General features: G+C 44.7%; 1 long non-coding RNA gene across 10 annotated transcripts in view; it reads right to left on the reverse strand.

The window, feature by feature from the left end:
• Positions 1 to 27,377, reverse strand: part of LOC307181385 — a 420,414-nt gene that overhangs the window by 20,205 nt on the left and 372,832 nt on the right. For 8 of the 10 annotated variants that reach the window (XR_013826625.1, XR_013826626.1, XR_013826627.1 and 5 more), the window contains one exon: positions 11,849 to 11,989. The exons of the other annotated variants lie outside the window; for them this stretch is intronic. This is a non-coding gene — a long non-coding RNA (uncharacterized lncRNA). Of the gene's footprint in view, positions 1 to 11,848; positions 11,990 to 27,377 lie in introns of those variants that run through there. 10 annotated transcript variants of the gene reach the window in all.

The raw sequence follows: 27,377 nt of genomic DNA on the forward strand, positions 1-27,377 counted from the left end.
CCCAGAAAGGCAGGACAGGCCATGGAGAACTGGGAGCCTTGTTATGCTGATGGGCGGGATGTAAATTGCCAACAGACACTCGGGAGATGTGTATGGTGTTTCCTGAAACATCTAAAAAACAAAGCAACAGATCCTAGGGCACTTCCACTTATGGTCCTATAGCTTAGGGAAATTAATATCAAAAAGACACAGCAACCCCAAAATTTGGGATGGCTCTTTTTACAGAAATCTCTTCTACGGCACAAGTTAAATATCCCAGAGAGCAAATAATGGATAAAGAAGTTGCGGTACTTATGTACAACAGAATACCACTCAGCAATGAAATCTATGTCACCAGGCCCGTACCAGCATAATGTGTGCATTGAAGCACGATGATTCTAAGTGAAATAAGTCACACAGAAAAAGAAACATCATAAGGTATCACTAATACACGGAATGTGAACTTGGCTACACATGAACTGAATTACAAAACAGAACAGGGTCTCAAATTTAGAAAACCAACTTATGCCTGCTTAAGGGGGAAGGTGAGTTGGGGTGCTGCATAAAAGCAGAGTTTGAAATTAGCACAGATACCGTTCCATAAGCCAAATATGTAATAGACAAGAGCTACCCCTTGCTCAACGAAATGGATTCAACAATGAGGTATCACCTCACACCTGGTAGAATAGGCATCATTGAAAATCTACAAACAAAAAATGCTGGAAAGGGTGTGGAGAAAAGGAACCCTCTTCCACTATTGTTGGGAATATAAATTGATACAGTCATTATGGAGAACAATATGGAATTTCTTAAGAAACTAACAATAGAATTACCATATGATACAGCAATCCCAGTACTGGACATATACCCAGACAAAACCATAAATCAAAAAGAGTCATTCACCGCAATGTTCATTGCATCACTATTTACAATATCGAGGTAATGGAAGCAACCTAAATGCCCACAGACAGACGAATGCATAAAGCTGTGGTACATATATAAAATGGAATAATACTCAGCCATGAAAAGGAATGAAATTGGGTCATTTGTAGAGACGTCGATGGATCTAGAGACTGTCATACAGAGTGAAGTAAGTCAGAAAGAGAAAAACAAATCTTGTATATTCATGCATATATGTGGAACCTACAAAAACTGTACAGATTAACCATTTTGCAAGGCATAAATAGAGCAACAGATGTAGACAACAAATGTATGGACAACAAGGGGGGAAAGCTGTTGGGGGGGTGGTGGTGGGAGGAGTTGAGAGACTGGGATTGGCATGTATACATTTATATGTATAAAATAGATAACCAATAAGAACCTGCTGTATAAAAATATAAAATAAAATTCAAAATTAAAAAGAAGTAAAATTTAAAAAATAAAACAGAAAAAACAATTATTCCCTGCACATACATGTATTTATATGAATAAATTATTTCCATGCTTATATCTGTAAATACAAAAAAGAGGAATAAAATCTACCTTGAACCAAAAACGAAAAAGAGAAAAAAAACACAGAACCCACCAGTTCCACAGAGGAAAACCGTATCAGGGCACTTGCTCCAGTTGTAAACAATTCTGAAGTTGGTCAGTGGTGGGGAATCGTCTCCCATTCAGCCAGCAGCCCCCACGCAACAAGCGTCCTCATTGCAAAGCTGGGGCACCGTGCCGAGGCATCTGTGAGTAAACGTGAGCTGAGCCCCAGGCCAGTTGCTGCTGAACTATTCCCACCCGTCCCAGGTAAAACACCTGAATATATACAAGGACTTGAAAGCCTAGAGGAAGGGCCATAGAGCCACACGAGTGACAGCATGCCGGCCGACTTGGTGCCTGCAGGCCAGCCAGGATGGTCCTGGCCCTGGGTGCTCTTCTGGAAGATTTCCATTTCCCTGCCTGAGATACCCGTCCTGTCCCTGCCCCCACTGCTTTTTTCCTTCCTCACCTCTGCCCAGGGAGAAATTCCAGCAGCAGGTATGGGTGACACATCCTCTTCTTTAGCAGGTGGCAGCCTGGCAACTGCTGCAGAAAGTCCAGCAGAGCCCCACTCACACTGGGCCACCCACAAAGCCGTGGCCTCTCACTCCCTCCCACCAGCCCAGCCCCGAGACTGCTGACAGGGCAGAGAAAATGGCGTCAGGCACGGCTGCAGGGGCTCTTGCTGCCTGGAGTGGTATTTATATTGATCTCAACCCAGGCACACCTGGGGAGGGCTGGCCGGCACGGTAAGGCTGCCCAGGTCAGCCAATCATCACCCCTCAGGGGCTCACAGTTGCAGAAAATGGAACTTGCTGAACCGGCCAGGTCCAAGGAACAGGTGTGGGCTCCTGAGAGTCAGGATAGACAAGGGGCTGCAGCTTTGGCTTGTTTTCTAATCATTTTATCTGGCCCATGAGTGGGAGACAACTTCAAGAAAACCCTCTCCTAATGAGAGGAACCCAGGAGTCAGGCAGAGGAGGGGTGGGTGGTGGTTGGAGACAGAGGCCTGGTGCCCCGGGTGCAGTGGAAGTCTCTGGAAGACCAGGTGGAGGGAGGCCTCACGGAGTGATGCCCAGGGTCACAGACTTGTCGCAGCTGCTGTTTGTTAGTTCAAGTCCTGCTCTGAGGTGCTCTGTGTCAGCTCTGAGCGACAGGTGAGCTGGGGGTGCTCTGCAATGAGGGCTATGTGCACGGTTCCTGTGTGCCCAGCCCTGCCACGGTACCTGCAAGGGTAGCTCTGTATCCTGGGAGGGGCCTGACCACGAGAGCCCCGTGGGCTGGGGTGGGGGTGGGGTACCTGCCCAGGTGAGCTCCATATTCTGGGATTGGTCTGACCACGAGAGCCCCATGGGCTGCTGGGGACCTGGTAAAGGATGTCAGGACAGTCAGTGAAGCCACCGAGGATATACCTCCAGTTGCTCCTAATTCCTACACCCTGCTGGTCATTCTACCAACCACCAGGACATGGTATTCTGTATTAGTCTTCAATGATGCCTTCTTTTGTATTCCATTAGTCCCAGAGTCACAAGAAATTTTGGCTTGTGAGTGGCAGGACTCAACATACAACTAAAACAATACTTCCGGGCCGTCTGGCCCCAAGGGTGCAAAAATTCCCACACCATCTTTGGGGAAAGCTTAGCTAAAGACCTAAAAGTTCTACCTCTGGAAAAGGAAACCCTCCTTCAATATGCAGACGACATTCTGATCACCAGCCCTACTAAGGAGGCCTCTGAACTACCAAGCCAATAAAGGATAGAAGTTGTCCAAGAAAAAGCTCAAATATCACAGACTGCGGTGACCTGCCTGGGCTTCATTCTCACAGAAGGTCAGAGAAGCCCATCCCAGGAAAGGGAAGAAACCATTTTCAGCCTTACCCCTTTCTAAAACTAGAAGACAGCTTAGGGGTTCCTGGGGAGGCCAGGGTTTGCTGCTTCTGGATCCCTAACTACAGTCTACTAGCTGGGCCTCTATATGAAACACTGAAAGGAAAAGATGATGATCCTTTTGAATAGAATCCAGAAGTGGCCTTTCAAGAATGCAAAGAGCAGTCAATTCAGACCCTTGCCCTGGAACTCCCTAATTTAGCTAAACCCTTTGACCTTTACATTCCCGGTGAAAGGTGAATCGCCATTGGAGAATTAGTGCAAAAACTGGGACCACTTGAAATGGAACAATGCAAGAATGCCATCCAGGTAGGATAAACTACGGTCACTAAGGGGCTTGGCCCACTGCCACATCTGGCCAAGATACTGGCGGTATCTAAAAACCTGGAAATCAGCAGCCCAAAAGGCCACCTCCCTCCTAAGGGAAAAGGACCCCACGTGGTGATCCTAACCACCAACCATGCCCTGAAGTTGCAGGGTTCGCTCCGTGGGCACACCGACCTCGAGTGAGGAGGCCCTCCAACTCCAACATCCAGAGAGATAACCAGGGGCAACAGGGCACCATGACGACTCGTGTGAACATCACTTGACCTGGAGTTTCTCTCATAAAACAACAAGAGTGTGTCCCAAAAGAGTAGACTACTGCTTGCAGGACTTACTGCACCCAGAGGGGAGCTAATAATCTTGGCGGGGGAACAGTATACCACACTGTCACCATAGAAAAGCCTACAGACACCATGATGATGGTGGCCAATAAGACCGGCTGGACTCCTGTTTACTTCAAAAGGCTGTTGACTCAGTAGCCATCATGGTCCTTGATCACCACTGACCCTGGACTGTCTGGGAGTTGAGCGGGCAGGGCTCTGACACCTGGTGCTGTTTGTACGTTAATTCAGGGGCCTAACTGAAGAAAGCGCAGACTACTGGTCAGAGCATCTAGGCTGGCAGAGACGGTCAGCCTAAGGTGGCCGAACAAATGTGGGGCGGGGTGAAACCGGCCCCCACAGCGTCTCTGCACATCTCTTTCCTGGACCCTTAAAGGTCATTAGAATCTATAACACTTCCAATGCTGGTGCTCAGGTGGACGAGCAGGGAGGCAGGGGTCCTGGGGACAATCAACGTCACCGGGAGGCTGCTGGGGAGAAGCTCTGACCCTCGCCCCAGGGTATGAGGGCTCCCAACTCAGCACTCAGCAGTTACAGAAGAAGGGTCTGCACCCTCAGCACTCCAAGAATGAGGAACGGGACAAAAGGCAGAGGAGGGGTTTGTCCCCAGCAAAGCCCATTAAAAATCCCTGGGAGATAAAAATAGAATCTGGGCAATAAAGTCAAGTCTAACCTTTTTTATCCTTTGTGCTTTGTCTAATTTCACGTGCTCCTAGGGTCCCGCATGCAGAGGTTACACACCCGGCACTTCAGACCAGATTTCCTAGTGCAGAATGGCTGGGTCGACACCTCAGCTCCTGGGGCCCAGTGCAGACTCCACGATATAGAGCCTGAGCTACAGCCAACCCAGCCCTCGAGAGCTCCGCCGCCTCCCTCCCTCCCACTGACTCTGACAGGATCTCTACACAGCAGCCCAGCCCACAGCCCACGGGGTAGTGCATGCTCTCACCTCTCCATTCTCTGATCAAAATATAAAGTTTCCTTTGCTTGTGAACCAAACTCAGTCTCGATCTCTTGGCCCCAATGACACTGGGCAGGGGGACACTTGTTGGGGTCCACTCTGGAGGATCAATAACAGAAATTGAGACTATTGTAACCTCAATGAACAGATGTGTGAGCCAAACTGTAGTTAACATAGAACAGTGTATAAGGCTCGGGTAAAATAAGATGTTTTTAACACTTCCATTTGATATTTCCATCACTTTTTATAAGCAAGTTCAGTGAAAAGGTTTGTCTTATTTGTCAGGTCAATATTAGAGAAACGAAGTGATTTCTTTCCAAGGATGTACAGCTAATAATCTTGGTTAAACCTTCAATCTTGTTTTAAATGCTTTTCCATTGAAAATGATACCTCTCTTTCAGCTCCCCCATTTCTGAGAAGTATAAAATCTTATAATTTATTATTACCAAAGGGGAAAGGTGGGAGGAGGGATAAATTAACAGTTTGGAATGAACACATACACACTGCTATGTATAAAATAGATCATCAACAAGGAACTACTGTATAGCACAGGGAACTACACTCAACATTTTGCAATAACCTATAAGGGGAAATAATCTGAAAAGAATAGATATTTTTATTGACATCATCTATCAATGACAGTTAAAGTGTAGCCTAAGGGAAGCTGGTGGTGAGTGCTTCTGACCCTGAAGACTTCAATCATCTAAAGTTTGGACTCTGCCTACTCCCCAAGGCCCTTAATGAACATATGTGTAGCCGTAGCTTAAAAACTTCCCCAGTTTGGGTTTTGGAGAGACACTGATTTTGAAAAAGCCCTGGTGTTCTCCTTACATGAATGGGACTCTTCCTACTGCTAAAACATGTCTGTCACACCCAGAGGATGGTATACCGTCTGATCGGGAAGAGTTTGGAAAAGGCATCTCATCTCCTCATCTCCTGGTGCTCGGGTTCACCCCTCCAGCGTCTTTACTAACAGTCTCCCCACTTGGAGATGTCAGCACTGTCAACATCCTGTTGCGTACAGTTTGGAATTTGTCCAGAGGATGAAGCGGAAGGATGAGGAACAATGAGAGACAAGTCCTAGGTGTTCAGACAGGCACATGTCACTCTAATTTCCAATCAGGAAGACGAATTGACCAAAGGCTAGGGTTGCCCATGGAAACAGTATAGGGCTTGAGGAAATCCCGCTGCTTTGTGGCCAGTTCCCATAAACACGAGTTGAACAATGGAACTCAGGGGCAGTAAAATTCACAAAACTGCAGAGTTGAAAATATCCATCACTGAAAAATGTCTTGAGGAAAGTCAGAGAAAAGGACTTGTAAGCAAGGGAGAATGGCAGGAAAGGGATTTGAGGAGGTAGAAAGGACTCGCCATTAAGCACAAGAAAAGGAGCTGAACATTGCCAACTTTGCCAACATTGCAGTTGGCCAAAAAGGGTGTATGCGTTCTTTTCTGTATATATTCAAGAAAAGGGCATACACTTTTTTAGCCAACCAAACAGGTGGGCACTGGAAGTCAATACTACAAAAGATATCACTTCGCATCAGTCAGAAGAGCCATCCTCATAAAGCGTAAAAAACAGAAATGCAGGACAGGGCAACGAGAAGAGGGAGCCCTGTGAGACTTATAGTGGAAATGTATATTGCCAACGGCCATTCTGGAGAAGTGTATTGTGTTTACTAAAGCATCTAAAAAATGAGCTACAGAGCATAGGGCACTTGCACTCATGGGCGTATATCTTGGGAAAAACAAAAATCGAGAGGACACAGGCACCCCAATGTTTACCCCCTCTCTGTTTAAAAGATCCTCGACTAGGATATAACTTAAATGTCTCTGGAGGGAAAAAATGGATAGAGATGTGGTACTTAGGTAGAGTGGAATATTATTCAGCCTGGAAATCAATGAAATATGGCCAGTTGTAACGACTCCGGAGGAGTTACGTATGATCATTCTAAGTGACAGAATTCAAAAAGAAAAAGACACATATCATAAGATATCACTTAAAGGTGGAATCCAAAATGGCTACACATGAAATAAATTACAAAACAAAAACATAGTCAAATATGTAGAAAACACGCATAAGGCTGCTAAACGGGAAAGGTGGGGAGGGGTGAGGCATCATCCAGGAGGTTGAAATTAGCAAAGATACCATTCCAAATACCAAACTGATAATCAACAAGGCCTACACGGTAGCTAAAAGAACTGCACTCAGCACACTCAAGTCACCGGAAAAGAATATATACGACTGGTAAGAATCTGAAAAAGAATTTATTGATGTCTCTCTGTACGCGAATCAAGTGGATGTACAGCAGCAAGAAACAGAGCTTTGAAAATCAGCTGTAACCAATATAGTAATAAATTGAAAAAAATAAACGACAGAGAGACAGAGAAAACCTCTTACAACTTTTCCTCAGGGACGGTGATGCAACATGGATTGAACACATCTAGACCCACAGCAGGATGAGACATAAGGCTGGAAACTGTTTGCGCTAAGAGAAATGTGAGGTTGGGTGAGGAAATGCACACCCTTTAAAGTAATACTACCTGGTACCCATTCAATGGGTCCCAAATCTGCAGGTTCAAGGGATCTTCCTACAGCTAAAACATGCATGGAAAACCCAGAGGACTGTACACCATGTGATCGGGAGATGTGTCTAAAATGCACCTCATTTATCCTCTCCTGGTGCTCCTGTTCACCATTCCAGCCACGCTACTTAGAATCTCCCCACTTGGAGAATCAGCACATTTAAACTTCTGTTTCACACATTTTGCAAATTGTGAGGAGGATGAACGGGAAGAGGGGGAACCAATGAGAGAAGAGTTGTAGGGGTTTGGACGGGCACATATCACTCTAATTTCCCATTAAGAATAAGAATTAAAGAAAGGCTCAGCCTGCCTCGCCGAAGCCAAAATAGGGCCTGAAGCAATCCTGCGGGTTTGAGGCCAGCTCACAAAAGAGCAACTTAAAAAATGGAGCTCAGGGTCACTGCAATTCACAAACCTGCAGAGTTATAAATGAAAACTAACGTCCAAAAATATGTTGAGGTAAGGCAAAGAAGAGGATCTGAATGCAAGACAGAATTGCAAGAAACAGATTTCAAGAGATAGATTGGACTCGTCTTTAACGCACATGAAAAGCGGCAGAATTTCGACAATGATGCAGTTGGCCCAAAAGGGCGTATGCGTTTTTTCCTGATTATATCCAGGAAAAAACGCATACGCACTTTATGGGCAACGAAGCAAGCAAGCAATGCAAATGTGCACAACAAAGAAGTCTCACTTCCCACCGGTCAAAAGGGCCATCCTAAAAAATTGTAAACACCAGAAATGCAGGACAGGCCATGGAGAACAGGGAGCCTTTATACGCTGATGGGCAGTGTGTGAACTGCCGAGAGCCACTCTGGAGAAGTGTATGGTGGTTCCTAAATCATCTAAAAAACAGAGCTACAGAGCATAGGACACTTCCAATCATGGGAGTATATCTAGGGAAGTCTAAAAATCAACAAGACACAAGCACACCACAGTTTAGGGCTACTCTGTTTACAAGAACCTCAACTTCAGTACACCTTAAATATCCCAGGAAAGAGAACAATGGATAAAGAAGATGTGGTACTTATGTACAATGGAATATCTCTTCACCATGAAATCAATGTAATAAGGCTAGTAGAAGGATAAAGAGTGGATTTAGGTCCGATAATACTACTTGAAATAAGTCAAACAGAAAAAGAAACATATCATAAGATATCACCTATAGAGGGAGGGTAAATATGGCTGCACAAGAAATGAATTACAGAACAGAACAGTGTCTCACATTTAGAAAACACACTTATGTCAGCTTAAGGGGAAAGGAGAGGTGGGGTGATGCATAAAACCAGAGTTTGAAATTAGCACAGATACCGTTCAATAAACCAAATAGGTATTAGACAAGATCTACACCTTGCTCAATGAACAGGCCTCAACACACCCTATACACCGCAGAGAAATATATCTGAGGAATAAGAATCTTAAAACCCATGTATTGATATATCTCCATAAGGGAATCAAGTGTGTGCAGAGCGGCACAAACACAGCAGTGAAAAGGAGCTAAACCCCATTATAGAAATAAATTTTAAAAACAAAACGCTGAAACAATGAAAGAGAGAAAAATTCTTACAAAATTCGCTCAGGGGCTGTGATGCAACCTGGATTGACCACATATAAACCCACAGCTGGATAAGACATAAGGCTGGACACTTGGGGCTGACAGGATTGGTGAGCTTTGGTGAGCAACTGCCGAAAGTTTAATGCAATACTTCATGCTACTCAGTCCAAGGGTCCCAACACTCCAGGTTGAAGGGAATCTTCCTACAGCTAAACCATGCTTGGGAAACCCAGCGACTGGTATACCATATGATCGGGAAAGGTTTCTAAAACGCACCTCATTTTTCCTCTCCTGGGGCTCCGGATCGACATTCCAGCCGCTTTACTAACAACATCCCCACATGGAGTCAATGCCTTTAAGTTCTGGTATCGCACAGTCTGCAGTTAGTGCGGAGGATGAATGGGAATAGGGGGAACCAGTGAGAAACTAGCTGTAGCGGTTTCAATGGGCACATGTCACTCTAATATCACATCAGTAAGAAGAATTAACCAAAGGCACAGCAGGTGCCCCAGAAGAAAAATAGGGCTTCAAGGAATCCTGTGGTTATGGGGCAATACCACAAAAATAAGAGCTAAAAAATGGAGCTAAGGGCCACTGCAATTCAAAAACCTGCAGAGTTATAAAGGCCAACTATTTTTAAAAAATATATTGAGGTAAGGATATGAAGAGGCATTGAAAGCAAGGCAGAATTGCAGGAAACCGATTTCAGGAGGTAGACTGGAATTGCATTGAAAGCATATGAAGAGAGTCAGAAACTCGACAATGATGCACTTGGCCAAAAAGGGCGTATGTGTTTTTTCCTGAATATATTCAGGAAAAAACGCATACACACTTTTTGGCCAACCAAGCAAGCTTGCAAAGGAAATCTGCACTACAATGAAGTCTCATTTCCACCTGGTCAAAAGGGCCATCTGAAAAAAGTGTAAAATCCATAAAGGCAGGACAGGCCATGGAGAACTGGGAGCCTTCTTATGCTGATGGGCGGGATGTAAATTGCCAACAGCCACTCTGGAGAAGTGTATGGTGTTTCCTGAAACATCTAAAAAACAAAGCAACAGAACCTAGGGCACTTCCACTTATGGTCCTATAGCTTAGGGAAATTAAAATCAAAAAGACACAGCCACCCCAAAGTTTGGGACGCCTCTGTTTACAAGAACCTCGTTTACAGTACAAGTTCAATATCGCAGAAAGTGAAAAATGGATAAAGAACTTGTGGTACTTACGTACAATGCAATATCACTCAGCAATGAAATCTATGTCATCAGGCCCGAAACAGCATAATGAGTGGATTCAGGTATGATGATTCGAACTGAAATAAGTCACACAGAAAAGAAACATCATAAGGTATCACTAATACACAGAATGTGAACTTGGCTACACATGAACTGAATTACAAAACAGAACAGTGTCTCAAGTTTAGAAAACCAACTTATGCTTGCTTAAGGGGGAAGGTGAGTTGGGGTGCTGCATAAAACCAGAGATTGAAATGAGCACAGATAAAGTTCCTTAAGCCAAATATGGAATAGACAAGAGCTACTCCTTGCTCAACGAAATGGACTCAACACCCCATATTAAACGCCTAAGAATGTACCTGACTAGTAAGTATCTTAAAACCTATGGATTGCTATGTCTCCAAAAGAGAATCAAGCGTGTGTACAGGGGCATAAACGCAGCAGTGATAGGATTGGAGAGGTTCGGTGAGCAAATGAAGACCCTTTGAAGTCATATTGCATGGTACCCATTACACGGGTCTCAACTCTCCAGGTTTAAGGTATTCTTCCTTCAGCTAAAACATGCATGTGGAACCCAGAGTATGATCAACCGTGTGAACGGGAGACGTGTTCAAATATGTCTCAGTTTTCCTCCCCTGGTACTCGGGTGCAACATTCCAGACGCTTTACTAACACTCTCCCCACTTGGAGAGTCAGCACCTTTAACCTCCTGTTTGGCCCCGGTTGCAATTTCTGCGGAAGATGAACAGGAATAGGGAGAACCAATGAGAGACTAGCTGGAGGTGTCTGGACGGGCAAATTTAACTCTCATTTCCCACCAGAAAGAGGAAATAATCAAAGGCTCAGCATGCCGTGCCGGAACCAGATTAGGGCCTGAAGCCATCCAGCGGTGTTGCAGCCAGCTCACAAGAAAACGAGTTGAAGAAAGGAGCTCAGGGGCACTGTAACTCACAAACCTGCAGAGTTATAAATGACAGCTATCGTCCAAAAATAGACTGAAGTAAGGCTGCCAAGAGGACTTGAAAGCGGGGCAGAATTGCAGGAAACCGATTTCAGGAGGTAGACTGGAATTGCATTGAAAGCATAGGAAAAGAGGCAGAACGTCCACAATGATGCACTTGGCCAAAAAGGGCGTATGCGTTTTTTCCTGAATATATTCAGGAAAAAACGCATACGCCCTTTTTGGCCAACCAAGCAAGCTTGCAAAGGAAATCTGCACTACAATGAAGTCTCACTTCCCCCCGGTCAAAAGGGCCATCTGAAAAAAGTGTAAAATCCAGAAAGGCAGGACAGGCCATGGAGAACTGGGAGCCTTGTTATGCTGATGGGCGGGATGTAAATTGCCAACAGACACTCGGGAGAAGTGTATGGTGTTTCCTGAAACATCTAAAAAACAAAGCAACAGAGCCTAGGGCACTGCCACTTATGGTCCTATAGCTTAGGGAAATTAAAATCAAAAAGACACAGCCACCCCAAAGTTTGGGACGCCTCTGTTTACAAGAACCTCGTTTACAGTACAAGTTCAACATCGCAGAAAGTGAAAAATGGATAAAGAAGTTGTGGTATTTACTTACAAAGCAATATCACTCAGCAATGAATTCTATGTCATCAGGCCCTTAGCATCACTATGAGTGGATTCAGGTATGATGATTCTAACTGAAATAAGTCACACAGAAAAAGAAACATCATAAGATATCAGTAATACACGGAATGTAAACTTGGCTACACAGGAACTGAATTACAGAACAGAACAGGGTCTCAAATTTAGAAAAGCAACTTATGCTTGCTTAAGGGGAAAGGTGAGTTGGGGTGCTGCATAAAACCAGAGATTGAAATGAGCACAGATAAAGTTCCTTAAGCCAAATATGGAATAGACAAGAGCTACTCCTTGCTCAACGAAATGGACTCAAAACCCCATATTAAACCCCTAAGAATGTACCTGACTAGTAAGTATCTTAAAACCTATGGATTGCTATGTCTCCAAAAGAGAATCAAGCGTGTGTACAGGGGCATAAACGCAGCAGTGATAGGATTGGAGAGGTTCGGTGAGCAAATGAAGACCCTTTGAAGTCATATTGCATGGTACCCATTACACGGGTCTCAACTCTCCGGGTTTAAGGTATTCTTCCTTCAGCTAAAACATGCATGTGGAACCCAGAGTATGATCAACCATGTGATCGGGAGACGTGTTCAAATATGTCTCAGTTTTCGTACCCTGGTACTCGGGTGCAACATTCCAGACGCTTTACTAACACTCTCCCCACTTGGAGAGTCAGCGCCTTTAACCTCCTGTTTGGCCCAGCTTGCAATTTCTGCGGAAGATGAACAGGAATAGCGAGAACCAATGAGAGACTAGCTGGAGGTGTCTGGACGGGCAAATTTAACTCTCATTTCCCACCAGGAAGAGGAATTAACCAAAGGCTCAGCGTGCCGTGCCGGAATCAGATTAGAGCCTGAAGCCATCCTGCGGTGTTGCGGCCAGGTCACAAGAAAGCGAGTTGAAGAAAGGAGCTCAGGGGCACTGTAATTCACAAACCTGCAGAGTTATAAATGACAGCTATCGTCCAAAAATAGACTGAAGTAAGGCTGCCAAGAGGACTTGAAAGCGGGGCAGAATTGCAGGAAACCGATTTCAGGAGGTAGACTGGAATTGCATTGAAAGCATAGGAAAAGAGGCAGAACGTCCACAATGATGCAGTTGGCCAAAAAGGGCGTATGCGTTTTTTCCTGAATATATTCAGGAAAAAACGCATACGCCCTTTTTGGCCAACCAAGCAAGCTTGCAAAGGAAATCTGCACTACAATGAAGTCTCACTTCCCCCCGGTCAAAAGGGCCATCTGAAAAAAGTGTAAAATCCAGAAAGGCAGGACAGGCCATGGAGAACTGGGAGCCTTGTTATGCTGATGGGCGGGATGTAAATTGCCAACAGACACTCGGGAGAAGTGTATGGTGTTTCCTGAAACATCTAAAAAACAAAGCAACAGAGCCTAGGGCACTTCCACTTATGGTCCTATAGCTTAGGGAAATTAAAATCAAAAAGACACAGCCACCCCAAAGTTTGGGACACCTCCGTTTACAAGAAACCCGTTTACCGTACAAGTTCAATATCACAGAAAGTGAAAAATGGATAAAGAACTTGTGGTACTTACGTACAATGCAGTATCACTCAGCAATGAAATCTATGTCATCAGGCCCGTAGCAGCATAATGAGTGGATTCAGGTACGATGATTCTAACTGAAATAAGTCACACAGAAAAAGAAACATCATAAGATATCACTAATACACGGAATGTAAACTTGGCTACACAGGAACTGCATTCCAAAACAGAACAGGGTCTCAAATTTAGAAAACCAACTTATGCTTGCTTAAGGGGAAAGGTGAGTTGGGGTGCTGCATAAAACCAGAGATTGAAATGAGCACAGATAAAGTTCCTTAAGCCAAATATGGAATAGACAAGAGCTACTCCTTGCTCAACGAAATGGACTCAAAACCCCATATTAAACGCCTAAGAATGTACCTGACTAGTAAGTATCTTAAAACCTATGGATTGCTATGTCTCCGAAAGAGAATCAAGCATGTGTACAGGGGCATAAACGCAGCAGTGATAGGATTGGAGAGGTTCGGTGAGCAAATGAAGACCCTTTGAAGTCATATTGCATGGTACCCATTCCACGGATTTCAACTACCCAGGTTTAAGGTATTCTTCCTTCAGCTAAAACATGCATGTGGAACCTAGAGTATGATCAACCATGTGATCGGGAGACGTGTTCAAATATGTCTCAGTTTTCCTCCCCTGGTACTCAGGTGCAACATTCCAGACGCTTTACTAACACTATCCCCACTTGGAGAGTCAGTCCCTTTAACCTCCTGTTTGGCCCAGTTTGCAATTTCTGCGGAAGATGAACAGGAATAGCGAGAACCAATGAGAGGCTAGCTGGAGGTGTCTGGACGGGCAAATTTAACTCTCATTTCCCACCAGGAAGAGGAATTAACCAAAGGCTCACCATGCCGGGCCGGAACCAGATTAGGGCATGAAGCCATCCTGCGGTGTTGCGGCCAGGTCACAAGAAAGCGAGTTGAAGAAAGGAGCTCAGGGGCACTGTAACTCACAAACCTGCAGAGTTATAAATGACAGCTATCGTCCAAAAATAGACTGAAGTAAGGCTGCCAAGAGGACTTGAAAGCGGGGCAGAATTGCAGGAAACCGATTTCAGGAGGTAGACTGGAATTGCATTGAAAGCATAGGAAAAGAGGCAGAACGTCCACAATGATGCACTTGGCCAAAAAGGGCGTATGCGTTTTTTCCTGAATATATTCAGGAAAAAACGCATACGCCCTTTTTGGCCAACCAAGCAAGCTTGCAAAGGAAATCTGCACTACAATGAAGTCTCACTTCCCCCCGGTCAAAAGGGCCATCTGAAAAAAGTGTAAAATCCAGAAAGGCAGGACAGGCCATGGAGAACTGGGAGCCTTGTTATGCTGATGGGCGTGATGTAAATTGCCAACAACCACTCGGGAGAAGTGTATGGTGTTTCCTGAAACATCTAAAATAGAAGCAACAGAACCTAGGGCACTTCCACTTATGGACCTATAGCTTAGGGAAATTAAAATCAAAAAGACACAGCCACCCCAAAGTTTGGAACGGCTCTGTTTACAAGAACCTCGTTTACAGTACAAGTTCAACATCGCAGAAAGTGAAAAATTGATAAAGAATTTGTGGTATTTACTTACAAAGCAATATCACTCAGCAATGAAATCTATGTCATCAGGCCCTTAGCAGAACAATGAGTGGATTCAGGTATGATGATTCTAACTGAAATAAGTCACACAGAAAAAGAAACATCATAAGATATCAGTAATACACGGAATGTAAACTTGGCTACACAGGAACTGAATTACAGAACAGAACAGGGTCTCAAATTTAGAAAACCAACTTATGCTTGCTTAAGGGGAAAGGTGAGTTGGGGTGCTGCATAAAACCAGAGATTGAAATGAGCACAGATAAAGTTCCTTAAGCCAAATATGGAATAGACAAGAGCTACTCCTTGCTCAACGAAATGGACTCAACACCGCATATTAAACGCCTAAGAATGTACCTGACTAGTAAGTATCTTAAAACCTATGGATTGCTATGTCTCCAAAAGTGAATCAAGCATGTGTACAGGGGCATGAACGCAGCAGTGATAGGATTGGAGAGGTTCGGTGAGCAAATGAAGACCCTTTGAAGTCATATTGCATGGTACCCATTACACGGGTCTCAACTCTCCAGGTTTAAGGTATTCTTCCTTCAGCTAAAACATGCATGTGGAACCCCGCGTATGATCAACCGTGTGAACGGGAGACGTGTTCAAATATGTCTCAGTTTTCCTCCCCTGGTACTCGGGTGCAACATTCCAGACCCTTTACTAACACTCTCCCGACTTGGAGAGTCAGCGCCTTTAACCTCCTGTTTGGCCCAGTTTGCAATTTCTGCGGAAGATGAACAGGAATAGGGAGAACCAATGAGAGACTAGCTGGAGGTGTCTGGACGGGCAAATTTAACTCTCATTTCCCACCAGGAAGAGGAAATAACCAAAGGCTCAGCGTGCCGTGCCGGAACCATATTAGGGCCTGAAGCCATCCTGCGGTGTTGCGGCCAGATCAAAAGAAAGCGAGTTGAAGAAAGGAGCTCAGGGTCACTGTAATTCACAAACCTGCAGAGTTATAAATGACAGCTATCGTCCAAAAATATACTGAAGTAAGGCTGCCAAGAGGACTTGAAAGCGGGGCAGAATTGCAGGAAACCGATTTCAGGAGGTAGACTGGAATTGCATTGAAAGCATAGGAAAAGAGGCAGAACGTCCACAATGATGCACTTTGCCAAAAGGGCGTATGCGTTTTTTCCTGAATATATTCAGGAAAAAACGCATACGCCCTTTTTGGCCAACCAAGCAAGCTTGCAAAGGAAATCTGCACTACAATGAAGTCTCACTTCCCCCCGGTCAAAAGGGTCATCTGAAAAAAGTGTAAAACCCAGAAAGGCAGGACAGGCCATGGAGAACTGGGAGCCTTGTTATGCTGATGGGCGGGATGTAAATTGCCAACAGACAATCGGGAGATGTGTATGGTGTTTCCTGAAACATCTAAAAAACAAAGCAACAGATCCTAGGGCACTTCCACTTATGGTCCTATAGCTTAGGGAAATTAATATCAAAAAGACACAGCAACCCCAAAATTTGGGATGGCTCTTTTTACAGAAATCTCTTCTACGGCACAAGTTAAATATCCCAGAGAGCAAATAATGGATAAAGAAGTTGCGGTACTTATGTACAACAGAATACCACTCAGCAATGAAATCTATGTCACCAGGCCCGTACCAGCATAATGTGTGCATTGAAGCACGATGATTCTAAGTGAAATAAGTCACACAGAAAAAGAAACATCATAAGGTATCACTAATACACGGAATGTGAACTTGGCTACACATGAACTGAATTACAAAACAGAACAGGGTCTCAAATTTAGAAAACCAACTTATGCCTGCTTAAGGGGGAAGGTGAGTTGGGGTGCTGCATAAAAGCAGAGTTTGAAATTAGCACAGATACCGTTCCATAAGCCAAATATGTAATAGACAAGAGCTACCCCTTGCTCAACGAAATGGATTCAACAATGAGGTATCACCTCACACCTGGTAGAATAGGCATCATTGAAAATCTACAAACAAAAAATGCTGGAAAGGGTGTGGAGAAAAGGAACCCTCTTCCACTATTGTTGGGAATATAAATTGATACAGTCATTATGGAGAACAATATGGAATTTCTTAAGAAACTAACAATAGAATTACCATATGATACAGCAATCCCAGTACTGGACATATACCCAGACAAAACCATAAATCAAAAAGAGTCATTCACCGCAATGTTCATTGCATCACTATTTACAATATCGAGGTAATGGAAGCAACCTAAATGCCCACAGACAGACGAATGCATAAAGCTGTGGTACATATATAAAATGGAATAATACTCAGCCATGAAAAGGAATGAAATTGGGTCATTTGTAGAGACGTCGATGGATCTAGAGACTGTCATACAGAGTGAAGTAAGTCAGAAAGAGAAAAACAAATCTTGTATATTCATGCATATATGTGGAACCTACAAAAACTGTACAGATTAACCATTTTGCAAGGCATAAATAGAGCAACAGATGTAGACAACAAATGTATGGACAACAAGGGGGGAAAGCTGTTGGGGGGGTGGTGGTGGGAGGAGTTGAGAGACTGGGATTGGCATGTATACATTTATATGTATAAAATAGATAACCAATAAGAACCTGCTGTATAAAAATATAAAATAAAATTCAAAATTAAAAAGAAGTAAAATTTAAAAAATAAAACAGAAAAAACAATTATTCCCTGCACATACATGTATTTATATGAATAAATTATTTCCATGCTTATATCTGTAAATACAAAAAAGAGGAATAAAATCTACCTTGAACCAAAAACGAAAAAGAGAAAAAAAACACAGAACCCACCAGTTCCACAGAGGAAAACCATATCAGGGCACTTGCTCCAGTTGTAAACAATTCTGAAGTTGGTCAGTGGTGGGGAATCGTCTCCCATTCAGCCAGCAGCCCCCACGCAACAAGCGTCCTCATTGCAAAGCTGGGGCACCGTGCCGAGGCATCTGTGAGTAAACGTGAGCTGAGCCCCAGGCCAGTTGCTGCTGAACTATTCCCACCCGTCCCAGGTAAAACACCTGAATATATACAAGGACTTGAAAGCCTAGAGGAAGGGCCATAGAGCCACACGAGTGACAGCATGCCGGCCGACTTGGTGCCTGCAGGCCAGCCAGGATGGTCCTGGCCCTGGGTGCTCTTCTGGAAGATTTCCATTTCCCTGCCTGAGATACCCGTCCTGTCCCTGCCCCCACTGCTTTTTTCCTTCCTCACCTCTGCCCAGGGAGAAATTCCAGCAGCAGGTATGGGTGACACATCCTCTTCTTTAGCAGGTGGCAGCCTGGCAACTGCTGCAGAAAGTCCAGCAGAGCCCCACTCACACTGGGCCACCCACAAAGCCGTGGCCTCTCACTCCCTCCCACCAGCCCAGCCCCGAGACTGCTGACAGGGCAGAGAAAATGGCGTCAGGCACGGCTGCAGGGGCTCTTGCTGCCTGGAGTGGTATTTATATTGATCTCAACCCAGGCACACCTGGGGAGGGCTGGCCGGCACGGTAAGGCTGCCCAGGTCAGCCAATCATCACCCCTCAGGGGCTCACAGTTGCAGAAAATGGAACTTGCTGAACCGGCCAGGTCCAAGGAACAGGTGTGGGCTCCTGAGAGTCAGGATAGACAAGGGGCTGCAGCTTTGGCTTGTTTTCTAATCATTTTATCTGGCCCATGAGTGGGAGACAACTTCAAGAAAACCCTCTCCTAATGAGAGGAACCCAGGAGTCAGGCAGAGGAGGGGTGGGTGGTGGTTGGAGACAGAGGCCTGGTGCCCCGGGTGCAGTGGAAGTCTCTGGAAGACCAGGTGGAGGGAGGCCTCACGGAGTGATGCCCAGGGTCACAGACTTGTCGCAGCTGCTGTTTGTTAGTTCAAGTCCTGCTCTGAGGTGCTCTGTGTCAGCTCTGAGCGACAGGTGAGCTGGGGGTGCTCTGCAATGAGGGCTATGTGCACGGTTCCTGTGTGCCCAGCCCTGCCACGGTACCTGCAAGGGTAGCTCTGTATCCTGGGAGGGGCCTGACCACGAGAGCCCCGTGGGCTGGGGTGGGGGTGGGGTACCTGCCCAGGTGAGCTCCATATTCTGGGATTGGTCTGACCACGAGAGCCCCATGGGCTGCTGGGGACCTGGTAAAGGATGTCAGGACAGTCAGTGAAGCCACCGAGGATATACCTCCAGTTGCTCCTAATTCCTACACCCTGCTGGTCATTCTACCAACCACCAGGACATGGTATTCTGTATTAGTCTTCAATGATGCCTTCTTTTGTATTCCATTAGTCCCAGAGTCACAAGAAATTTTGGCTTGTGAGTGGCAGGACTCAACATACAACTAAAACAATACTTCCGGGCCGTCTGGCCCCAAGGGTGCAAAAATTCCCACACCATCTTTGGGGAAAGCTTAGCTAAAGACCTAAAAGTTCTACCTCTGGAAAAGGAAACCCTCCTTCAATATGCAGACGACATTCTGATCACCAGCCCTACTAAGGAGGCCTCTGAACTACCAAGCCAATAAAGGATAGAAGTTGTCCAAGAAAAAGCTCAAATATCACAGACTGCGGTGACCTGCCTGGGCTTCATTCTCACAGAAGGTCAGAGAAGCCCATCCCAGGAAAGGGAAGAAACCATTTTCAGCCTTACCCCTTTCTAAAACTAGAAGACAGCTTAGGGGTTCCTGGGGAGGCCAGGGTTTGCTGCTTCTGGATCCCTAACTACAGTCTACTAGCTGGGCCTCTATATGAAACACTGAAAGGAAAAGATGATGATCCTTTTGAATAGAATCCAGAAGTGGCCTTTCAAGAATGCAAAGAGCAGTCAATTCAGACCCTTGCCCTGGAACTCCCTAATTTAGCTAAACCCTTTGACCTTTACATTCCCGGTGAAAGGTGAATCGCCATTGGAGAATTAGTGCAAAAACTGGGACCACTTGAAATGGAACAATGCAAGAATGCCATCCAGGTAGGATAAACTACGGTCACTAAGGGGCTTGGCCCACTGCCACATCTGGCCAAGATACTGGCGGTATCTAAAAACCTGGAAATCAGCAGCCCAAAAGGCCACCTCCCTCCTAAGGGAAAAGGACCCCACGTGGTGATCCTAACCACCAACCATGCCCTGAAGTTGCAGGGTTCGCTCCGTGGGCACACCGACCTCGAGTGAGGAGGCCCTCCAACTCCAACATCCAGAGAGATAACCAGGGGCAACAGGGCACCATGACGACTCGTGTGAACATCACTTGACCTGGAGTTTCTCTCATAAAACAACAAGAGTGTGTCCCAAAAGAGTAGACTACTGCTTGCAGGACTTACTGCACCCAGAGGGGAGCTAATAATCTTGGCGGGGGAACAGTATACCACACTGTCACCATAGAAAAGCCTACAGACACCATGATGATGGTGGCCAATAAGACCGGCTGGACTCCTGTTTACTTCAAAAGGCTGTTGACTCAGTAGCCATCATGGTCCTTGATCACCACTGACCCTGGACTGTCTGGGAGTTGAGCGGGCAGGGCTCTGACACCTGGTGCTGTTTGTACGTTAATTCAGGGGCCTAACTGAAGAAAGCGCAGACTACTGGTCAGAGCATCTAGGCTGGCAGAGACGGTCAGCCTAAGGTGGCCGAACAAATGTGGGGCGGGGTGAAACCGGCCCCCACAGCGTCTCTGCACATCTCTTTCCTGGACCCTTAAAGGTCATTAGAATCTATAACACTTCCAATGCTGGTGCTCAGGTGGACGAGCAGGGAGGCAGGGGTCCTGGGGACAATCAACGTCACCGGGAGGCTGCTGGGGAGAAGCTCTGACCCTCGCCCCGGGGTATGAGGGCTCCCAACTCAGCACTCAGCAGTTACAGAAGAAGGGTCTGCACCCTCAGCACTCCAAGAATGAGGAACGGGACAAAAGGCAGAGGAGGGGTTTGTCCCCAGCAAAGCCCATTAAAAATCCCTGGGAGATAAAAATAGAATCTGGGCAATAAAGTCAAGTCTAACCTTTTTTATCCTTTGTGCTTTGTCTAATTTCACGTGCTCCTAGGGTCCCGCATGCAGAGGTTCCACACCCGGCACTTCAGACCAGATTTCCTAGTGCAGAATGGCTGGGTCGACACCTCAGCTCCTGGGGCCCAGTGCAGACTCCACGATATAGAGCCTGAGCTACAGCCAACCCAGCCCTCGAGAGCTCCGCCGCCTCCCTCCCTCCCACTGACTCTGACAGGATCTCTACACAGCAGCCCAGCCCACAGCCCACGGGGTAGTGCATGCTCTCACCTCTCCATTCTCTGATCAAAATATAAAGTTTCCTTTGCTTGTGAACCAAACTCAGTCTCGATCTCTTGGCCCCAATGACACTGGGCAGGGGGACACTTGTTGGGGTCCACTCTGGAGGATCAATAACAGAAATTGAGACTATTGTAACCTCAATGAACAGATGTGTGAGCCAAACTGTAGTTAACATAGAACAGTGTATAAGGCTCGGGTAAAATAAGATGTTTTTAACACTTCCATTTGATATTTCCATCACTTTTTATAAGCAAGTTCAGTGAAAAGGTTTGTCTTATTTGTCAGGTCAATATTAGAGAAACGAAGTGATTTCTTTCCAAGGATGTACAGCTAATAATCTTGGTTAAACCTTCAATCTTGTTTTAAATGCTTTTCCATTGAAAATGATACCTCTCTTTCAGCTCCCCCATTTCTGAGAAGTATAAAATCTTATAATTTATTATTACCAAAGGGGAAAGGTGGGAGGAGGGATAAATTAACAGTTTGGAATGAACACATACACACTGCTATGTATAAAATAGATCATCAACAAGGAACTACTGTATAGCACAGGGAACTACACTCAACATTTTGCAATAACCTATAAGGGGAAATAATCTGAAAAGAATAGATATTTTTATTGACATCATCTATCAATGACAGTTAAAGTGTAGCCTAAGGGAAGCTGGTGGTGAGTGCTTCTGACCCTGAAGACTTCAATCATCTAAAGTTTGGACTCTGCCTACTCCCCAAGGCCCTTAATGAACATATGTGTAGCCGTAGCTTAAAAACTTCCCCAGTTTGGGTTTTGGAGAGACACTGATTTTGAAAAAGCCCTGGTGTTCTCCTTACATGAATGGGACTCTTCCTACTGCTAAAACATGTCTGTCACACCCAGAGGATGGTATACCGTCTGATCGGGAAGAGTTTGGAAAAGGCATCTCATCTCCTCATCTCCTGGTGCTCGGGTTCACCCCTCCAGCGTCTTTACTAACAGTCTCCCCACTTGGAGATGTCAGCACTGTCAACATCCTGTTGCGTACAGTTTGGAATTTGTCCAGAGGATGAAGCGGAAGGATGAGGAACAATGAGAGACAAGTCCTAGGTGTTCAGACAGGCACATGTCACTCTAATTTCCAATCAGGAAGACGAATTGACCAAAGGCTAGGGTTGCCCATGGAAACAGTATAGGGCTTGAGGAAATCCCGCTGCTTTGTGGCCAGTTCCCATAAACACGAGTTGAACAATGGAACTCAGGGGCAGTAAAATTCACAAAACTGCAGAGTTGAAAATATCCATCACTGAAAAATGTCTTGAGGAAAGTCAGAGAAAAGGACTTGTAAGCAAGGGAGAATGGCAGGAAAGGGATTTGAGGAGGTAGAAAGGACTCGCCATTAAGCACAAGAAAAGGAGCTGAACATTGCCAACTTTGCCAACATTGCAGTTGGCCAAAAAGGGTGTATGCGTTCTTTTCTGTATATATTCAAGAAAAGGGCATACACTTTTTTAGCCAACCAAACAGGTGGGCACTGGAAGTCAATACTACAAAAGATATCACTTCGCATCAGTCAGAAGAGCCATCCTCATAAAGCGTAAAAAACAGAAATGCAGGACAGGGCAACGAGAAGAGGGAGCCCTGTGAGACTTATAGTGGAAATGTATATTGCCAACGGCCATTCTGGAGAAGTGTATTGTGTTTACTAAAGCATCTAAAAAATGAGCTACAGAGCATAGGGCACTTGCACTCATGGGCGTATATCTTGGGAAAAACAAAAATCGAGAGGACACAGGCACCCCAATGTTTACCCCCTCTCTGTTTAAAAGATCCTCGACTAGGATATAACTTAAATGTCTCTGGAGGGAAAAAATGGATAGAGATGTGGTACTTAGGTAGAGTGGAATATTATTCAGCCTGGAAATCAATGAAATATGGCCAGTTGTAACGACTCCGGAGGAGTTACGTATGATCATTCTAAGTGACAGAATTCAAAAAGAAAAAGACACATATCATAAGATATCACTTAAAGGTGGAATCCAAAATGGCTACACATGAAATAAATTACAAAACAAAAACATAGTCAAATATGTAGAAAACACGCATAAGGCTGCTAAACGGGAAAGGTGGGGAGGGGTGAGGCATCATCCAGGAGGTTGAAATTAGCAAAGATACCATTCCAAATACCAAACTGATAATCAACAAGGCCTACACGGTAGCTAAAAGAACTGCACTCAGCACACTCAAGTCACCGGAAAAGAATATATACGACTGGTAAGAATCTGAAAAAGAATTTATTGATGTCTCTCTGTACGCGAATCAAGTGGATGTACAGCAGCAAGAAACAGAGCTTTGAAAATCAGCTGTAACCAATATAGTAATAAATTGAAAAAAATAAACGACAGAGAGACAGAGAAAACCTCTTACAACTTTTCCTCAGGGACGGTGATGCAACATGGATTGAACACATCTAGACCCACAGCAGGATGAGACATAAGGCTGGAAACTGTTTGCGCTAAGAGAAATGTGAGGTTGGGTGAGGAAATGCACACCCTTTAAAGTAATACTACCTGGTACCCATTCAATGGGTCCCAAATCTGCAGGTTCAAGGGATCTTCCTACAGCTAAAACATGCATGGAAAACCCAGAGGACTGTACACCATGTGATCGGGAGATGTGTCTAAAATGCACCTCATTTATCCTCTCCTGGTGCTCCTGTTCACCATTCCAGCCACGCTACTTAGAATCTCCCCACTTGGAGAATCAGCACATTTAAACTTCTGTTTCACACATTTTGCAAATTGTGAGGAGGATGAACGGGAAGAGGGGGAACCAATGAGAGAAGAGTTGTAGGGGTTTGGACGGGCACATATCACTCTAATTTCCCATTAAGAATAAGAATTAAAGAAAGGCTCAGCCTGCCTCGCCGAAGCCAAAATAGGGCCTGAAGCAATCCTGCGGGTTTGAGGCCAGCTCACAAAAGAGCAACTTAAAAAATGGAGCTCAGGGTCACTGCAATTCACAAACCTGCAGAGTTATAAATGAAAACTAACGTCCAAAAATATGTTGAGGTAAGGCAAAGAAGAGGATCTGAATGCAAGACAGAATTGCAAGAAACAGATTTCAAGAGATAGATTGGACTCGTCTTTAACGCACATGAAAAGCGGCAGAATTTCGACAATGATGCAGTTGGCCCAAAAGGGCGTATGCGTTTTTTCCTGATTATATCCAGGAAAAAACGCATACGCACTTTATGGGCAACGAAGCAAGCAAGCAATGCAAATGTGCACAACAAAGAAGTCTCACTTCCCACCGGTCAAAAGGGCCATCCTAAAAAATTGTAAAAACCAGAAATGCAGGACAGGCCATGGAGAACAGGGAGCCTTTATACGCTGATGGGCAGTGTGTGAACTGCCGAGAGCCACTCTGGAGAAGTGTATGGTGGTTCCTAAATCATCTAAAAAACAGAGCTACAGAGCATAGGACACTTCCAATCATGGGAGTATATCTAGGGAAGTCTAAAAATCAACAAGACACAAGCACACCACAGTTTAGGGCTACTCTGTTTACAAGAACCTCAACTTCAGTACACCTTAAATATCCCAGGAAAGAGAACAATGGATAAAGAAGATGTGGTACTTATGTACAATGGAATATCTCTTCACCATGAAATCAATGTAATAAGGCTAGTAGAAGGATAAAGAGTGGATTTAGGTCCGATAATACTACTTGAAATAAGTCAAACAGAAAAAGAAACATATCATAAGATATCACCTATAGAGGGAGGGTAAATATGGCTGCACAAGAAATGAATTACAGAACAGAACAGTGTCTCACATTTAGAAAACACACTTATGTCAGCTTAAGGGGAAAGGAGAGGTGGGGTGATGCATAAAACCAGAGTTTGAAATTAGCACAGATACCGTTCAATAAACCAAATAGGTATTAGACAAGATCTACACCTTGCTCAATGAACAGGCCTCAACACACCCTATACACCGCAGAGAAATATATCTGAGGAATAAGAATCTTAAAACCCATGTATTGATATATCTCCATAAGGGAATCAAGTGTGTGCAGAGCGGCACAAACACAGCAGTGAAAAGGAGCTAAACCCCATTATAGAAATAAATTTTAAAAACAAAACGCTGAAACAATGAAAGAGAGAAAAATTCTTACAAAATTCGCTCAGGGGCTGTGATGCAACCTGGATTGACCACATATAAACCCACAGCTGGATAAGACATAAGGCTGGACACTTGGGGCTGACAGGATTGGTGAGCTTTGGTGAGCAACTGCCGAAAGTTTAATGCAATACTTCATGCTACTCAGTCCAAGGGTCCCAACACTCCAGGTTGAAGGGAATCTTCCTACAGCTAAACCATGCTTGGGAAACCCAGCGACTGGTATACCATATGATCGGGAAAGGTTTCTAAAACGCACCTCATTTTTCCTCTCCTGGGGCTCCGGATCGACATTCCAGCCGCTTTACTAACAACATCCCCACATGGAGTCAATGCCTTTAAGTTCTGGTATCGCACAGTCTGCAGTTAGTGCGGAGGATGAATGGGAATAGGGGGAACCAGTGAGAAACTAGCTGTAGCGGTTTCAATGGGCACATGTCACTCTAATATCACATCAGTAAGAAGAATTAACCAAAGGCACAGCAGGTGCCCCAGAAGAAAAATAGGGCTTCAAGGAATCCTGTGGTTATGGGGCAATACCACAAAAATAAGAGCTAAAAAATGGAGCTAAGGGCCACTGCAATTCAAAAACCTGCAGAGTTATAAAGGCCAACTATTTTTAAAAAATATATTGAGGTAAGGATATGAAGAGGCATTGAAAGCAAGGCAGAATTGCAGGAAACCGATTTCAGGAGGTAGACTGGAATTGCATTGAAAGCATATGAAGAGAGTCAGAAACTCGACAATGATGCACTTGGCCAAAAAGGGCGTATGTGTTTTTTCCTGAATATATTCAGGAAAAAACGCATACACACTTTTTGGCCAACCAAGCAAGCTTGCAAAGGAAATCTGCACTACAATGAAGTCTCATTTCCACCTGGTCAAAAGGGCCATCTGAAAAAAGTGTAAAATCCATAAAGGCAGGACAGGCCATGGAGAACTGGGAGCCTTCTTATGCTGATGGGCGGGATGTAAATTGCCAACAGCCACTCTGGAGAAGTGTATGGTGTTTCCTGAAACATCTAAAAAACAAAGCAACAGAACCTAGGGCACTTCCACTTATGGTCCTATAGCTTAGGGAAATTAAAATCAAAAAGACACAGCCACCCCAAAGTTTGGGACGCCTCTGTTTACAAGAACCTCGTTTACAGTACAAGTTCAATATCGCAGAAAGTGAAAAATGGATAAAGAACTTGTGGTACTTACGTACAATGCAATATCACTCAGCAATGAAATCTATGTCATCAGGCCCGAAACAGCATAATGAGTGGATTCAGGTATGATGATTCGAACTGAAATAAGTCACACAGAAAAGAAACATCATAAGGTATCACTAATACACAGAATGTGAACTTGGCTACACATGAACTGAATTACAAAACAGAACAGTGTCTCAAGTTTAGAAAACCAACTTATGCTTGCTTAAGGGGGAAGGTGAGTTGGGGTGCTGCATAAAACCAGAGATTGAAATGAGCACAGATAAAGTTCCTTAAGCCAAATATGGAATAGACAAGAGCTACTCCTTGCTCAACGAAATGGACTCAACACCCCATATTAAACGCCTAAGAATGTACCTGACTAGTAAGTATCTTAAAACCTATGGATTGCTATGTCTCCAAAAGAGAATCAAGCGTGTGTACAGGGGCATAAACGCAGCAGTGATAGGATTGGAGAGGTTCGGTGAGCAAATGAAGACCCTTTGAAGTCATATTGCATGGTACCCATTACACGGGTCTCAACTCTCCAGGTTTAAGGTATTCTTCCTTCAGCTAAAACATGCATGTGGAACCCAGAGTATGATCAACCGTGTGAACGGGAGACGTGTTCAAATATGTCTCAGTTTTCCTCCCCTGGTACTCGGGTGCAACATTCCAGACGCTTTACTAACACTCTCCCCACTTGGAG

The sequence above is a fragment of the Stenella coeruleoalba genome, assembly GCF_951394435.1.
Source record: "Stenella coeruleoalba genome assembly, contig: scaffold_60, whole genome shotgun sequence".
NCBI lineage: Eukaryota > Metazoa > Chordata > Mammalia > Artiodactyla > Delphinidae > Stenella > Stenella coeruleoalba.